Source organism: Macrotis lagotis, chromosome 1 (assembly GCF_037893015.1).
Source record: "Macrotis lagotis isolate mMagLag1 chromosome 1, bilby.v1.9.chrom.fasta, whole genome shotgun sequence".
In the NCBI taxonomy this organism is placed as follows: Eukaryota; Metazoa; Chordata; class Mammalia; order Peramelemorphia; family Peramelidae; genus Macrotis; species Macrotis lagotis.
Genome location: NC_133658.1, coordinates 28,247,594 through 28,265,494, shown reverse-complemented (window position 1 = coordinate 28,265,494; position 17,901 = coordinate 28,247,594).

Genomic DNA, 17,901 nt, shown 5'->3' with positions numbered 1-17,901 from the left:
ATCTCGGCAGAACTACTATCAATGACCAGGGTCTTTTTATTCTGAAACATCCCATGATGAATCCTCCCTGAACTTCCATTTTGGTTTAATTCTCAGGTCTCCCATTTTTCATTCCCTTCCTTCTATATCTCTGAAATTCTGAATTTCACCCTCTTACTTCAGCACATATGTTCTCTTGCTTTTTGCCTATATTTATATCTCTGGCTTTTATCATAGTGTGGCACATATAATAGGTGCTTCATGTGTTGAGAGAATGTCCATCAAGTGGGGAATGACTAAACAAGTTATGGTATATGAATATAATAGTATACTATTATGTAATAAGAAATGATGATCAGCGAGATTTCAGAAAAAGTGGAAAACCTTATATGGACTGATGCTGAATGAAATGAGCAGAACCAGAAGAATATCACACATAGTAATGGCAACATTGTGGCATGATTGACTATGATAGATTTAGCTTTTCTCAGCAATACAATCAATGATTCAAGATAATTCCACTTCCAAAGAACTATGAAATCTGATACATTTCATTTTTTGTTATTTTTTCTTTTAGTTTTTCAATTTTGTTGTGATTCTTTTTTGAAAATATGATGAATGTAGATATATTTTAATTGATATATGTAAATCCTATATCAGATTGCTTGCTGTTTTGGGGAGGGGAAAATCAAGGGAGAGAGAAAATATTGGAATCCAAAAACCTTAAAAAGTGAATGTTGAAAACTGTTCACATGTAATTTAGAAATAAAACATTAAGTGGAAAAAATAAATGCTTCATAAATCCTTGTTCCCTACAACTTTCAGGAAAGTAGCTTCAGGACAAAAGTTCACATTTCTGGTATCAAACAGGAGTTTTAAGAACCAGGACAGTTGTTCAGAAATATACCTATTGTTACAGATAGCAGGAGAGTTCAACTCCTGAAATTTTATTTTTTTTGTTATGACAAATATGTGTTTTAATTGTCCTCTTTCTAAATAATTTTAGATGGAAATCTTAATTTTCCATTCTTTACATATCTCTGCTTAGAACATAAGGTTCCATTATTGTGACTATGGGTTCTGAATGTTTAGATTTCACCTTAACTTATCCTTCCCAGTTTCTGGACACCCAATCTTTGACGATTTCTATTCCAAATCATCTGTCTTTTCAGCTGTGATTATAGATCTGAGAATTACAGTCAAAGAAAAATGACTATTTCTAGAAAGGGTCTATACAATTTCATTACCTCTGATTTCCCTATCCAAAAATTGCTATCTCTCTCCAATATGTATTATTTTCTTCTATTAGAATGTAAGTTCCTTGAGGGCAGTCATTGACTCAATATGTTTTAGGACTCAGTGTAGTCTGTTATATATATAATTGTTAGGGTGTTAGACATGAAATAGAGAGATTCCAGTTAATAGACTTCAAAGTTCATTCCCTGAGCTAAGAGGATCAAATGTCTCCTTTTTGAAAGGGTTTGGTGTACAGAAATTACAGTATAGTAATACCTTATCCCCTATAAGAATGGGTTTCATTGGCAGAGAGGAATGAGGAGGTTGGGTATTAATTAATTCCTGTAGCTAGTCACTGTGATCTCTGAAAGTCAGCCTGACCCACCTCCAATTCTCTTAGGTGGCCATTAAATAATACTCTACTGTATATGAGATGAGAGCAGGACAAAAATGTAATGTGAAATTCACATAAAAGGATATTTTCTGGAGATGTGAATAGATCGTTATGCATAATCACAAAACTGGAAACAACTCCAATGACCTTGTACTAAACCTATGTAACATATACTTGCAAATAGAGGGGAAAGTAATAGCATTTTGCAGAAAGTAGGTGATGAGTCTTAAAGAAAGCCCAATAAACTAACAGAATGAAGTAAAGTAAAAAATTGAAAAAAGATAAGAAAGATATAGTGAATAGAGTCTTAAATATCAAATAAACAAATGTACTTGATATTAGATATAAAAGGGAGCAACTGGAATTTGTGGAACTGGGGACAGTTGTGACAGAGTTTAACATGCAATTTGGTCACTATGTGAAGGGTGGATTGAAATGGGGAGCTACTAGAAATAAGGAGACCAAATAGAAAACCATTGCTATAACCCAATTGAAAACTGATGAAAATCTGAAGCAAGTATTTAATTGGATGAGTAGTTGGTGATTGCAATGGAAATGATTTTGCAACGGTTTGGAAATTCACAGTGTGCCTATGGTCAAGGATTATACTGTCATTGAAGGCTTCAGTGACTAGGTCTTAAATTTTGCCCTTCATTTTCAAATAAGACCATTACATCATAAAAAACTACATGAATTGGATATGAATGATGGGGTTTATGCTAAGGGAACAGTGTCACCTTGACCTCCAGTCATCTGGTTCCAGTGCCCAGAAATGAATCAGGGCAATTGGAAATGACCTTGTATGTGAGGTAATCAGTTATGTGACTTGCCTAAGGCCACACAACTAGTTAAGAGTCAATTGTCTGAGGCTGGGTACGGAATGCCCATCCTTTGGACTCCAAGGTCAGATTTCTAACCATTATACCACCTAGCTGCCCTGATTAGTACATAGTGGTGACCTTAAGGATATTAGAGAAATTGAGAAGAGAAAATGGTTTGTTGGATGAAAATGATTTCTGGTCTGAATATTTTAAGTTTCAGATAATAAATGCTTGTTCCTCAATGGTTTGATGATTTCATATTACCTTCATATACTCTGTGTATATGTGGGTATAGGTATATTATAAATATATGTAAGCAAATATATAAAATATGTAATTTCTCTTATGACTTACATAATTTCTCCATGAAAATGTGATCTTGATGTGAGGAATTATTTTTTTAGTATTTTTTTATTTTCTTTATTTACACATTTCTAAAATATTCTTGTTTGAGATTACAGAAAATATCCCCCCCCCCCAAGAAAAATCTAAAACCTAATAAGAAATAAAGTGAAAGAGAAAAAATGCATTTCAGTCAATGTGCTGCTCTGTCTCGGGTGGATCACATTCTTTACCGTATGTTCATCTTATAAGTTACTTCTATATTTTTCCACAGTTTCTGTTGCTAATTGTGATTCCTTCCATACATTACTCCTTACTCCCATTTATTATATTTTCTCTATCCTTTCACTCAGTCTCTCTTCAAAAGTGTACTATGGGGTAGCCGAGTGATACAGCTGACAAAGCACTGGCCCTGGGGCCATGAGGCCCCAAACCTACATCCCACCTCAGAGACTCAGCAACCACCTGGCCCTGTGGTCCTGGACTGGTCACCCAATCCCACCATGTTGCAAAAAAGTAAAAAAGAAAATAAGTTATATCTGACTATTGTCTCCTATGATCTACCCTCTGCTCTATCACTCCACAACCTTCCTCCCCTCCCTTGTCCCCCTTCTCTCCTTTTTCTTCTAGGTGTCTATACTCCATTGAGTGTGTATGCTGTTTTTTCTCTGAGCCATGAGCCATTTCTGATGAGAATGAAGGGTCCCTCATGCCCCCTCACCTCCCCCCCATCCATACCATTGCAAAAGCTATATGAAGTACCTTAGCCTATTCCACCTCTCCTTTCTCTTACTTCCTGTACATTTCCTTTTCATCCATTGACTCCACTTTTACAATATATTATATCTTGAAATTCAACTCTTTCCTGTGCCTCATCTATAAAAGTTCCTTTTACCTTCTGAATTAAATGAGAAAGTTCATATGAATATTATCAGTAGAATCCTTCCATGTGGGAATACATGCAGTTCATCATCATTAAGTCCCTCATAATTTACCCTTCTCCTCCACTCTATATGCTTCTCCTGAGTCCTGTATTTGAAGGGCAAACTTTCTGTTCAGCTCTGGTCATTTCAACAGGAACATTTGAAATTCCTTTGTTGTATTGAAAGTCCATATTTTCCCCTGAGGGATGTTTAGTTTTGCTGGGAAGTTGATTCTCGGTTCCATTCCAAGCTCTTTTGTCTTCCACATTATTATATTCCAAGTTCTATGAGCCCTGAATGTAGTTGTTGCTAAGTCCTGTGTGATCCCAACGACAGTTCAATGATATTTGAAATGGTTCCTTTTGGCTGTTTGTAATATTTTCTCTTTGACTGGGAAGTTCTGAAACTTGGCTATAATATTCCTGGGGGTTGTTTTATTGGGATCTCTATCTGGGGGAAATCAGTGGATTTTCTCATTTTCTATTTTACCCTCTTCTTCTAGGATATCAGGGCAATTTTCCTGTAGGAATACTTTAAAAATTATTTCAAGGCTCCTTTCTTGATCATGACTTTCAAGTAGCCCAATAATTTTTAAATTAACTTTTCTGGATCTGTTTTCCATATCAGTTGCTTTTTCAATGACATGATTTACATTTATTTCTTGCTTTCTATTCTTTGATGTTGAATTATTGTGTCTTGATTTCTCATGAACTCATCAGCTTCCTTTAGCTCCATTAAACCTAAAGGATTAGTTTTCCTCAGAGAGCTTTCTTTTCTTCTTTTCCATCTGGCCAGTTCTGCTTTTTAAAGCATACTTCTCCTAAATAAACTTTTGAACTGTTTTATCCATTTGACCTAAACTGGTTTTTAATATGGTATGTTGTTCAGCATTTTTTTGGATTGCCTTAGCTAAGTTGCTGACTTTGTTTCCATGTTTTTCCTGCATCTCTCTTATTTCTTTTACCAATTTTTCTCTTACCTCCATTACTTGATTTTCAAAATCTTTTTTTGAGTTTTATCATAGCCTGAACCCATCTTCTATATTTCTTACAGGCTTTTGATGCAGAAGCTTGGATTTTCTTATCTTCAGATCATGTAATTTGGTCCTCTATGGGACCAAAGTAATTGTCTATGGTCAGGTTCCTTTTTTCAGCCTATTTTCTCATTTCTTCATCCTGTGCCTGATTTTTGGGGTGGTTCCTGAGCTTTTGAGCATTATTGGGACACCTCTGCAAGGACCTCAGTATGTGAGGCTCTGAATGTTCTCCTGGTCTGTTGAATGGTCACCAGCTCACCCCTCTGGGGTCATAGACTGTGACCAGGGTCTCAATATGGTCAAAGCCCCATAGTCCTGTCACAGGGAGAGAGGACAGACCTAGGTAATCTCCCTCTGCTCCCTTATCTTCTGTGGCAGCTCCCTGGTGGGAAGTTCTGTGGACCTGTTCCTGATTCATAGGACCTGGGCTGCACTGAGGACCATGGTCATGCTGAGGGGAGTTATGCTGACCTGGACTTTGTGCTTGCTCTGGCAGAGGTCTCCCTGCTGATTTTCTAAGTTGATATTGGTGTTCCCTGAGGTGGAAGGTCAGGAAACTGCTTCTGTTGTTAGGAGCCAACATTACCAGGGAACCAGGCTCCTTTTCCCAGAAGGCTGAAGCTCCCTCACTCAGGCATGCTGCTTCCCCTCCAACTCCGTGGAACAGAATCCTCCCACTCTTTTCCAGGTTACTTTGGCTTAACTCATTGGATCTTTCTATGGGTTCTGTCTCTCTAAAATTTAGTTAGAATCATAATATTAACGTTTTTGAAAGATTTTGGCTAGAACATCTAAGAGAGAATGTTGTCCTGCTGCCATCTTGACTCTGCCCATCCCCCTCCCCCAGGGAGTATATTTTTCTTTTCTGCATGACTCCATTTCCCCTTGCTTATCATTATTCCTGGCTCTTAGTAAGTGCTTAATAAATTATGACTTTATATCAGATGTTTGTACTAGATATTGAACAATCCAAAGGTAATTATCTTAAAAATGTGTCTATATACCCTTTTCTTTTAGTCAAGAAAGGTAGGAAAAGGCAATATTTTCTGAGGAAGCTGAATTAACTTTTGGAAACCTCTGATTGTTTTGACAGTTCCCCTGCTAGCAAGCCTAAATTTAAATCTTTATGATTTCCAATTCATTGTTTTTTCATCTACCCTTTTGGATCAAGCAATACAAATCTATCTTTCTTTCACATGACAGTACTTGCAAAATAGCTAACACATTTCATTTATCATTCCTTACCATTTGTAAATTAGACAAGGATTCCATCTTTACATTTACTTATAAATCTGCTAGTTATCATGGGAAAAAAAGATATAATGGATATGTTTTTCCAAACTGCCGTTGAAATTTTCTGTATCTGTGACACTTTTCCTACATTTGATTCCTTTTAATAAGTCATATCCTTTCTTGATTTATTCCCATTAAGACATTCCTTTCTTATGCTCCAAAGTTGTTTTATTTAATTCTCATATTCTGTTTATTTATATTTAATCCTGTACTTGTACAAGTATTTTCCCTTCATCCTCCTTCCTAGTGTTTTCTCTTGAAAATAACTAGGCACCTTATCTACTCTTTTTCCTCATTCTAAGTCAAATCTAGCATTCTACAAATACCCAGGTGACTATTATCTTTGGCCTTTTCCCTTCCTTTCTCTTGTTTGCTAACATCTGTTAAAAACATTCTTTATCAAATGCAACTAATCCTCACTGCATTCTTAATGGTTCTCCTGAGATTCACTCTACTGTTCCTTGGGAACCCACTGCTGAGATCTTAAGCCATGCTCCACAGAACCAAATTCTCTTCTTTCCCTCCATCTACTTAACCATCTGTTCACTTTTCATCTTCTCCTTCCTTCTTCCAAAATCATGACCTTCCAGTAGGAAAAACAAACAATGAAAACACCACCTGTTTCTAAAGAACTTTAGTTCCTACTCCAAAATCACTTAGAAAAAAAATCTGTTTTTCTTATAGTTGTGGCATATATTGTCACATGAATCAGTGAATTTGGGAAGGGTTAGTATGTTTTCTATCCTTGTGGGGACTATCTTTTTCATTGCTCTGACAACCAACCCTCTGCAATTATTCATGAAAGGGCTAAATAGTTGAAGATGACATCATAACATCTCTCCTCTTTGTAGGTCTTTTAGATGATGCCATAATAGTTGATGATACCTATGGACTGTGCTTAACCTACTGTGAAACATTAGATGCTATTAATGGAATTTATACTCTCTGAAAACATTCTTACACCTGTTATTTAGATCAGCAATAGAGAGTTCCTTCCCTTTGATATCATGTCCTTTGGTTTTGTGTTCTCTGCTTTCAATTCCCTTGCGGATCCTCTAAATCATCCCCCACCATTTAAAAAATATTTTTACTTGGCATTCATACAATGTAGGAGTCTTTAAAATGTTGTCATTCTGTATAAGAATAAATAATAAATAATAAATAATAAAATTGCCTGAACTACCAGAAAGTTGATACTATTTTATGGCTACAGTTACCATCTGCATAATTTTCAACACTCAAATACTCCTTTCTCCCTAAAACACTTCTTTTTGTGTAGTTCTAATATATTTAATATAAGATTCTCAAAGGCTAAAGATCATTATATTATTATTATTTGTGTCAGTGTGATTTAGCTTAATTCCTTAGCATAATGTAAGAACTTAATTATTTATGTCATTTTTTTCATAGAGGGACAGGATGATGTAATGAATACTGTCTTAGATAATCTTCTGTTAGATTCCTACTTTACTATCTGTGGGACCCTGGAAAATACACTTCATTTCTCTGAGGTTCATTTAACTCATCTTTCAATTGAGTAATTTAATTGATGACATTTGAAGTTCTTTCTTACTCCAAATTGATGATCTTATGATCATTCAATCATAAAACATAAATGTAGGACTTGAAAGTACCTTGGAAAGCATTCATTTCAAACATTCCATTATTTGATTAGTATTTAATGCTTCCTTATGAGTCAGTTTGTTTTTTCCCTTAAACTAGATTCAATATATCCAAGGATACAAATCATTGCTCTCTTTTATATGTCCCACATTGCCAGATAATGTAACAACATTAAAAGGGGAAAACAGAAGAATTAGATTAGTCTCAAATATATCAGTGGCATTGACAGTTAACTCAGTAACACTGTTCATATAACTGATTGCAGATAAATAAAGACAGAAAGTGGTTTAATGTTTAGAGGGTGATGGGAATATTGTCAAGTGGTGGAATAGGAATAAATAGGGATCATACCCAAGATGAAAGGATTCTGTCTTTCATCTTTATTTTTTCTTCATGAATATAGTGGAATTTCCTTTCATGAGAACCCAGAATCAAAGAGTATATCCATTTTCAGAAGCTTTCAAAACAAATGAAGGAAGAAAAATAACAAAGATTTTAAAGATGGTTAAAATAAAAAAATTCACTTTTTTATTGATTGAGGGTGCTATGTCCCTTCTAAAATCACCTGGCTTTTTATATTAATGAGAGTCTATTTTATGTTTCATAATATCTTCACTTCTTTGCATAATTAAACATTTTTTTTCCTTTACATAGTTCTGAAAGTTATAACTTTCTTGTAATTCTCTTCACTAATTTTTTTAATTTTCAAACGGTTTTATTTATTTTGAGTATTAAAATTGTCCCCCCAATTTTGCTTCCCTCCTCCCAACCCTCAAAGAAGGCAGTTTGCTGGTCTTTATATTATTTCCATGGAATATATTGATTTACATTGATTGTGATGAGAGAGAGAAATCAATCATATCCTTAAGGAAGAAACATAAAGCATGAGATATAGCAGAATTACATAATAAGACAACATTTCTTTTTAATTAAAGATAATAGTCTTTGGTCTTTGTTCAAACTCCACAATTCTTTCTCCAGATATACAGTGTTCTCTCCATTACAGATACCCCCAAATTGTGCCTGATTGTTTCCCCCTGTTGATATGAACAAGTCCATCAAAATTGATCATCACCCCCATGCTGCTGTTAGGGTGTACAATGGTTATCTGGTTCTGCTCATCTTGCTCAGCATCAATTCATGCAAATCCTTCCAGGCTTACCTGAATCCCATCCCTCCTTGGTTCTAATAGAACAATAGTGTTCCATCCCACATATATATATATATATATATATATATATATATATATATATATATATATATATATATATATATATATACCACAGTTTATTAAGCCATTCCCCAATTGATGGGCATTCCCTCAGTTTCCATTTCTTTGCCACCACAAACAGAGCTGCTACGAATATTTTTGTACAGGTGATGTTTTTACCCTTTTTTCATAATTTCTTCATGGTATAGACCCAAAATGGTTTTGCTGGATTGATGGGTATGCCCATTTTTATTGCCCTTTGGGCAAAATTCCAAACTGTTCTACAGAAAGTTTGAATGAGTTCACAGCTCCACCACAATGCATCAGTGTCCCAGATTTCCCACATCCTTTCCAACATTGATAATTGTCCTTTCTGGTCCTATTAGTCAGTCTGAGAGATGTGAGGTAGTACCTCAGAGAAGTTTTAATTTGCATAAAATCCACCTGTCTTGCAGTTAAAAAAATGAAATGAAAAATTCAGATAATGATGATAAGTTAAATATTACTTAGTTCTTGGCTTATGTTAATCTACTAAGTCCTCACAATAACTCTGCGAGGTAGCTACTTTTAGGATCCCAATTTTACAAATAAGGAAATTAAGCCAGAGAAAGATTGAATTACTTTCTTTGGATCACACAGCTAATACATTTCTGAAACTTTGTTCAAAGGAGGTCTTCCTGATTCCAAGCTCCTCTCTTCACTCACTGCATCATCTATAATATGTCAATCCTTTATTCCTAAAGGCCCATGGCCATCTTATTGACTCTGTCTTTCATGAGTTATATTCAGTCTATTTTTATAGTCTTATCCAATCACATTCCCTACAAATTTAGAGAATTTAGAGAAACTCACTTTATTATCATACTTTACTCAATATTTCACCTCCACCTTTACGTATATGTACAGGCTGAGTCCAATCCTGTAGTTATTCTCTCCTCATATCTTCCTCTCAGAAGGGCTGGGAGGTGGTTCAGTGAAAGGAGCACTGTCCTTACGGTGGTCTCAGATACTTGTCACTTACTAGCTGTGTAACCCTGATTATCTCTCCTCCAGGGCCAACTCCAGTCATCCTGATTCATATCTGACCACTGGACCCAGATGGCTCTGGAGGAGAAAATGAGGCTGGAGACCAAGTACAACATCCACTCACTCAATTCTACTTCATGTGTTTGTCATAACATCACCTCCCTGGTGTCATGACCTTCTTTGAGAATAGAGGACAAACAGCATCCTCTTGGAATCCATAGCTTCCTCTGAAGTCCAATTTCTAAGATATCTGTCACATGAGGTCTTTCCTAATTCTATCAGTTGCTAAGAACCCTCCCTTGGGGTAGATATTTTAGAAATAATATCCAGAGCATAACTGCTTTATATCCCCTCAGTGTTCTACCTCAGATCTGAAGGGTTGAGACATTGTCTTGCTATAGCTCATGAGAACCTCAATCTTTCAAAAAAAATTATTGAGTTGATATCAATTAGACAATTAATAAAATGGGGGTTATGTTATAGTGATATTATTGATTATAAACATCTCCCTAACTAGGCAAAAACTTCTCCGTAGTGTTAAACAAAGTCTAGGTAAGATGTTCTCAAATTTTGAGTACATATGGTAAAAGGCCCAAGGCCCTCATAAAAATCATTTTCCTGCTCTTCTCAAGACTTTTTCCCCCAAGAATGCTAACACTTCCTGTGAAATCTTGAATGTAACTTTTCTAATTGGATTTATCTGTCTTTGACTCCATATGTATGTTTATATACATATATATATATATATATATATATATATATATATGTACAAAAACATATTTACCTGTCCTTGGCTCCATATATATATATATATATATATATATATATATATATATATATATATATATATATGTATAAACACACATATTTACACATATGTATATATATATATTTGTTTATATAGTGTTTTATATGTGTGTGTGTGTGTGTGTGTGTGTGTGTGTGTATACTTCCATTTAATGTTGCTAGTCTAGAAACACTACTGAGTCACAGATGGAAAAATATTGTTAAACTCTGCATTTCTTTGTTTTTTCCTATGGTTTTCTTGTTTCAAGACCATGGTGGGATACTGAAATTGAGGTATTCTCCATTTTCTTTCTTATGTAATTTCATAGGGTGCCTAAGAGGATTTTGATATCACATGCTCAAATTGTGATCCCAAAGAAACTAACTGGTTGTTTTTTTGGATCCATAAATTTGATTGAATTCTCTGTATATTTTCAAATGAGACCTATATCAGAACTCCTGGTTGTTAAGATTGGTTCGCAGCTTTCAGAGTTCCTTCTGATTTTGGCACCGTTGACTTTATTAGTGCAAAAACTTTTTAATATAATATAGTCAAAATCATTGATTTTGCAGTTTATAATGTACTCTAAATCTTGTTTGGTCATACATTTATCGCTTTTCCATGATCTGAATTATCGTGTACCTGTATTTCTTTAATAATCTGTTCTCTGTGTGTGCAGACTCTTCCCACTTTTACTGGATAGATTTGTAGGATTTGAGCCCTAGGTTGCAGATGGAGGAGAGCAAGTTTTTATAGCAATTGACTTTATGATGCCATCTCAATAAATGATTTTGTTTTGATGTAATTGCATCTACTTCCTAGTAATTAGAGGTAAACACAAGAGTGGGGGTTTTTGAGGTTCAGCTTTAGAATAGTGAGCCCTCAGAGTATATTTAACCTGAGGACAACCATTCTCTATTGTTCTGAAATTTTGAATTGTTGTTATTTATCTCTCATTTTCATTTGTAGTTGACTTTTTATTTCATTTTTCCAATTATAGGTTATGGAAGTTTTTCAAAATTCATTCACTTCCATTTTTCTTCCTCCCTCCCTTCTTCCTCCCCTCCCCTCACTGGTCAACAGTCTAGTAAAAGGTCAATGTTTATTGCTGGATTTAACATATTTTCATGTTAGTTATTTTGTATATGAGGAATTAGGACTAAAGGAAAAGAAAGAAAACCGGGGGCTAGGAAGGAAAAAAGATAAGAGAAGTTTACAAAAAGTGGACATAATGTCCATTTCAGATTCCGTGGTTTTTTTTTGTTATTTGTTTACTTTTTCTTTTTTTTTCCCTTTGGATGTGGATGCCATTTTTCCATAATGAGTCTCCTAGAGGTTGTCCTAGAGGCTGGAAACTGCTAAGAAGAGCTTGCATCTGATATAGTTCATCAACTCAAAGATATTGTTAATGAATAGTGTCCCATTTGGTTCTGTACCCTTCATTCAACAGCAGTCCGTGTAGATTCTTTCCATTTTTTCTTTAAAATTCACCCACTCATGGTTTTCTAATAGAACATTAATATTCCATAACACTCTTTGACACCACAAAACAAACTGCTATAAGCATTTTTGAACATATGGAACTTTTCTAATTTTTTTGTGATTTCTTTTGGTTATGGGCCAAGTATTGGTCTTGCTAAGTCAAAGGGTATGATCAGTTTTATTACTCTTTGGGCACAGCTCCAGATTATTCTCCAATTTGAATGGTAGGATTAGTTAACAACTGCATCAAAAAGGCATTAATATCCTAATTTTCCCACAGTCTCTTCAACATTGACCGTTTTTTTTTTTTTCATTTTTTCCTTCTTAACAAACCTGATAGGTATGAGGTAGACTTCATAATTTCCTTAATAAGCATTTCACTAGAATTCCAGGCAAGATGGTGGAGAGAAGACAGACACTATGTAAAGTACTCCTAGTTCCTCTCAAAAATAGCATAAAAGAAACCTCTTAACAGAAATTCAATTGACAAAACCAAGAAAGAGAAGCTAGGAGAAGAACACCTACCAAGAAGGTCTATGTCAGGGGACCATGGATAAACTGGGAATGGAGTCCAGAGGGCAGGCCCAGGGACAGTAGCTAGGGGAAGCTAGAGGACTGGCCTCAGCAGCAGAAACTTTCGTGAGTGGTGGGTGCAAGAACCAACCATAGAGGTAATTTTTGGCAGGGGGGGAGAGAAAGTAAAAGAGTGTGAGTTCCACCACAGAGAATCAATGAGTAACCCTGAAAAACGACCACCTGGCCTGGGACCTGAACTCCATATTTTCAACAGAGCCCTGTTCTCAGAGCAAACAATAAATGGCCTCTCCCTCACCTCTGCCAGGCTCAGGTGTGGGCAAAAGAGTTCACTGTGGAGTCTTTGAACAGGGGAGAGGAGTTATTGGAGGGTGCATTCCAGCACAGAGTTTAAGAGCACATCTAGAAAATAGCCAGCTGGGCTAGGGACTTGAGTTCCTTACTTTCAGCAGAGCCCTTTCCCCAGAACAAATAATAACCCCCACACACAACCTCAGGATAAGACTTGGGCAACAGAATTAATTCACTCAACTCTCTCCCCCAGGGCTAAACCCATTGTTCAAGGTCAAACTCAGACTCTGCTGCTGAGGGCCTCAAAACACTCCAGGGAAAGCAACCAGCTCCCTCTACTGGATGACCTTTGGAATTACTAAACCAAGTGAACAAGGCCTCTAGGAACTTCAAAAACAAACCTCTGAGAGCCAGCCCCCGACCCCCCCCTAACACAAGATCCTAGAATGATGAAGGAAGGGCCATTGTAAAGGGGAGCCCATGGAACAATACTCAGAATAAAACAGATTCTAACCCAGAGAGAACTAGCACTTCTGAGGGGAATATGATTGGTTTGCAGCCCAGAAAAAACTTACTCGAAGACATCAGGAAAGAGTTTAAAAAAGTAAATTGAGAAAATTGGGAAAAGAAACTCAAAAGAAAATTGATATCTCACAACAACAACAAAAAAAACAAATCTCTGAAAAATACAACTGGACAAATACAAAATGAGAATGATTCTCTCAGACTTTCAATTGGGAAAATGCAAAAAAAGAAAATAATTCACTCCAAAACTACACTTTTCCAAAAGGAAAATTCCTTCAAAAATAGAATTAATCAGAGGTGGCTAGGTGGCTTGCAGTGGACAGAGCACAGGTCCTGGAGTCAGGAGTACCTAAGTTCAAATCTTGGCCTCAGACATTTAATACCTAGCTGTGTGGCCTTGGACAAGCCTTGGGCATTGCCTTGCAAAAAACCTAAAGAAAATAGAATTGATCAATTGGTAAAAGAGTAGCAAAAGGTAAGTGAAAATATTCTTCTCTAATAAAAAAGAAAGGAATCGGTGGAAACTAATGACTTCATGAGACAGCAAGATCCTATTATAACAAAACCAAAAGATTGAACAAATAGAAGAAAATGTAAAATACCTCATCAGCAAAAGCAGTGACCTTGAGAATAGATCAAGACAGGAGAACCTGAGAAGTATAGGCCTTCATGAAGACATTGAAGAGAAAAAATCCTGGACTTAATATGGCAGGATTTAGTAATGGAAAATTGCTATGATATCATGGAACCAGAGGGCAAAATAATAATTGAAAGAATCGATGGATCACCTCCAGAAAGAGATCCTAAAATGAAAACACCAAGGAATGTTGCAGCCAAATTCCAGACCTATCAGGTAAAAGAGGAAAATCCTGGAAGCAGCCAGAAAGAAACAATTTAAATAACAAGAAATCACAATAAAGACTATGCAGGAAAAGGCTGCATCATCATTAAGGAATCAAAAGGGACTGTAATGAGATAATCCAAAGTTTGAGGCAGCTTGGAATGTAGCCAAGAGTCCACTATCCACCAAAACTGATCATTCTCTTCCAGTATAAAAGATGGACATTTAATGAAATGGGAGATTTCCCATATTTCCTGATGAAAAAGACCAGGGCTAAATGGAAAATCTGGTCATCAATCAAGAGGCTCAACAATTACACACAAAAAGGTTTAAAAAGGGGTAAAAAACTGCTATGCAATGAGATGAAATGGACTAAAGACCCACATTGGAGAAAGATTCTCATAATTCTTTCGAGTTGAAACTCTATTAGAGAGGATATACTTGGACAGAATTGATGGACACTCATAACTTTTCCATGACTCAGATAGAATGATATAAAAACACCTCCTTAAAAAGGGGGACAGTAAGGAGGATAGAGAAGATTGAATGTGGTAAATCTCATTTCATTAAGAGGTACAAAAGACCTATTGTAATAAACGGGAAGAAGGGTGAAGGTGAGAACCATCTGAATCTTCATCTCATCAGACTTGGCTTAAAGTTGAATTATACATACTCAGTTAAGTTAAAAAAACTTATCATACCTTTCAAGTATTAAAATGAAGAAAAAGGGAGAAGGGGATGGGTAGCAGGAGAAAAAGGAGAAGTAAGAGAAGGAAGGGAAGTAATGAGGGGAAAGGGAAAGGGGAAAGGAAGGGGAGGGAGCTTGATATAGGAAGGCAAACACACTGAAGGTGACAGTATTCAGAAACAAAACATTGGACAATATGGATTGGGGGGAAAAGGGGGAAAATAGAGGGGAAAGATAGCATGGAGGGCAATAAGGAATTGGTAAATATAACTTTGAATGTGAATGGGATGAACATTCTCTTAAAACATAAACAAATAACAGAGTGGATTAAAAACCAGAATCTTACAATATGCTGCTTACAAGAAACACATTTGAAGAAAAAGAGATACATGTTAGAGTAAAGGTAAAATGTTGGAGCAAAATATATTTTGCTTCAGCTGAAGTGAAAAAATAAGGGGTAGCAATCCTTACCTCAGATAATACAGCTTTTAATATAAACAGCTTTAAATCACCACCACCTAAAAGGTACCATAGACAATAAAGTAGTTTCAATAGTAAATATGCATGGACACAATAGCATAGCATCCAAATTCTTAGAGGAGAAGTTGAAAGAGATATAGGAATATAGAGACAGGAAAATTCTTCTAGTGGGAGACCTTGAACTCTTGCTCTCAGATTTAGACAAATCTAATCATAAAAGTCACAAGAAGAAAGTTAAGGCGGTAAATAAATTGTCAGAAAATCTAGATATGATAGATTTAGGGAGGAAATTAAATGATGATAGAAAGAAATATACTTTTTTCTGCAGTACATGGTACTTACACAAAAAATTGACCATGTACTAGGACATAATACCTACTGATCAATTGCAGAGGGGCAGAAAAATTTAATACATCTTTCTCAGATCATAATTCAATAAAAATCATATACAATATTGGGTCAGGAAGATATAGATCCAGAACTAATTGGAAACTAAATAACCTCATTTTAAAGAATGCATGAAATAAGCAAAACATTATAGAAAGAATTAATTATTTATCTTAGACAATGACAATCCTGAAACATCATACCAAAACCTATGGAATACACTCAAGGTGACTGTAAAGGGATATATTATAAGTTTAAATGCTTACCTGAATAAATTAGAGAAAGAAGAAATCAATAAACTAAATATGCAACTAAAAAATTAAAGAACAAATTAAAACCCCCAATTAAATACCAAATTAGAAATTCTAAAAATTAAAGGAGAAATTCATAAAATTAAAAGCAAGAAAATTCTTGAACTAGTAAATAAAACCAAGAGCTGGTTTTATGAAAAAAAAAAAAACAGTAAAATTGAGAAGCCTCTTGTCAATTTGATTTAAAAGAGATGGAAGAAAATTAAATTGCTTGTATCAAAAATGAAAAAGGTGAAATCACCACCAATGTGGAGGAAATTAAAGTAAGAATTCATAATCATTTTGCACAACTCTAGGCTAATAAATTTGACAATCTAAGTTAAAAGAACAAATATTTACAAAAATATGTTGCACGGATTAAATGATGAGGAAATTAAAAACTTAAATAATCTTATCATAGAAAAAGAATTCAATAAGCCATTATTAAATTCCTTAAGAAAAGATCTCCAGGGCTAAATGGATGCACAAGTTAATTCCATCAAACCTTTAAGGAACAATTGATTGGTGCCAATTCTATATAAAATCATTGGAAAAAAATAGGTATAAAAAGGAATTCTGCCTACCTATTTCTGTGACACCAATATGATGCTGAATACCTAAACCAGAAAGATTTAAAACAGTAAAAAAAAATTATAGACCAGTCTCCCTTATACATATAGATGCAAAAATCTTAAATAAAAACTTAGCAAAACAACTAAAACAAGTTATCACTAGGATAATACATTATGATCATGTAGGATTTAGCCCAGGGATGCAGGGCTGGGTGGTTCAATATTAGGAAAATTGCTAGTATAATTAACTATATCAGTAACAAACCTATCAGAAATCTTATGATTATATCAATAGATGCTGAAAAAGCTTTTGACAAGCACCCATTCTGAATAAAAACCCTGGACAGTGTAGGAATAAATGGATTGTTACCTAGAATAATAAGTAGTATCTATATGAAACCATCAACAAGCATTATATGCAATGGGCATAGACTGGAGGCATTCCCATTAAGATTAGGGCTGATACAAGGATGCCTATTATCATCATTACAATTAAATGTTAAATTAGAATGTTAGCTTCAGCAAAAAGAGAAGAAACATAAATTGAAGGAATTAGAATTTGGAAGGAAGAAACAAAACTCTCACTCTTTGCAGATGATATGATGGTCTACCCACAGTATCCCAAAAAATCATCCAAAACACTACTAGAAATAATTATCAATTTTAGCAAAGTCACAGGATATAAAATAAACCCTCATAAATCCTCAACATTCCTATATATGACTAGAAAGATACAGCATAAAGAGCTAGAAAGAGAAATCTCATTCAAAATAACCTCAGACAATATAAAATACCTGGAAGTCTATATGCCAAGTCAGACTCAAAAACTTTTTGTAAACAATTACAAAACACATCTCCCACAAATAAAATCAGATTTAAATAACTGGGCAAACATCAACTGCTTATGGACAAGTCAAATTAATATAATAAAAATGACAATTCTACCAAAATTAAACTACTTGTTTTGAGCCCTACCAAACAAAATTTCAAAAAAATTACTTTAATAAGTTAGAAATAGTTGAAAGTAAATTCAAATGTAGAAATAAAATTAAAGAATTGTGCAAAAGAAGGTGGCTTAGCCTTACCAGATCTAAAATTAAATTATAAAGTATCAGTAATCAAAACTGTCTGGTGGATAGTG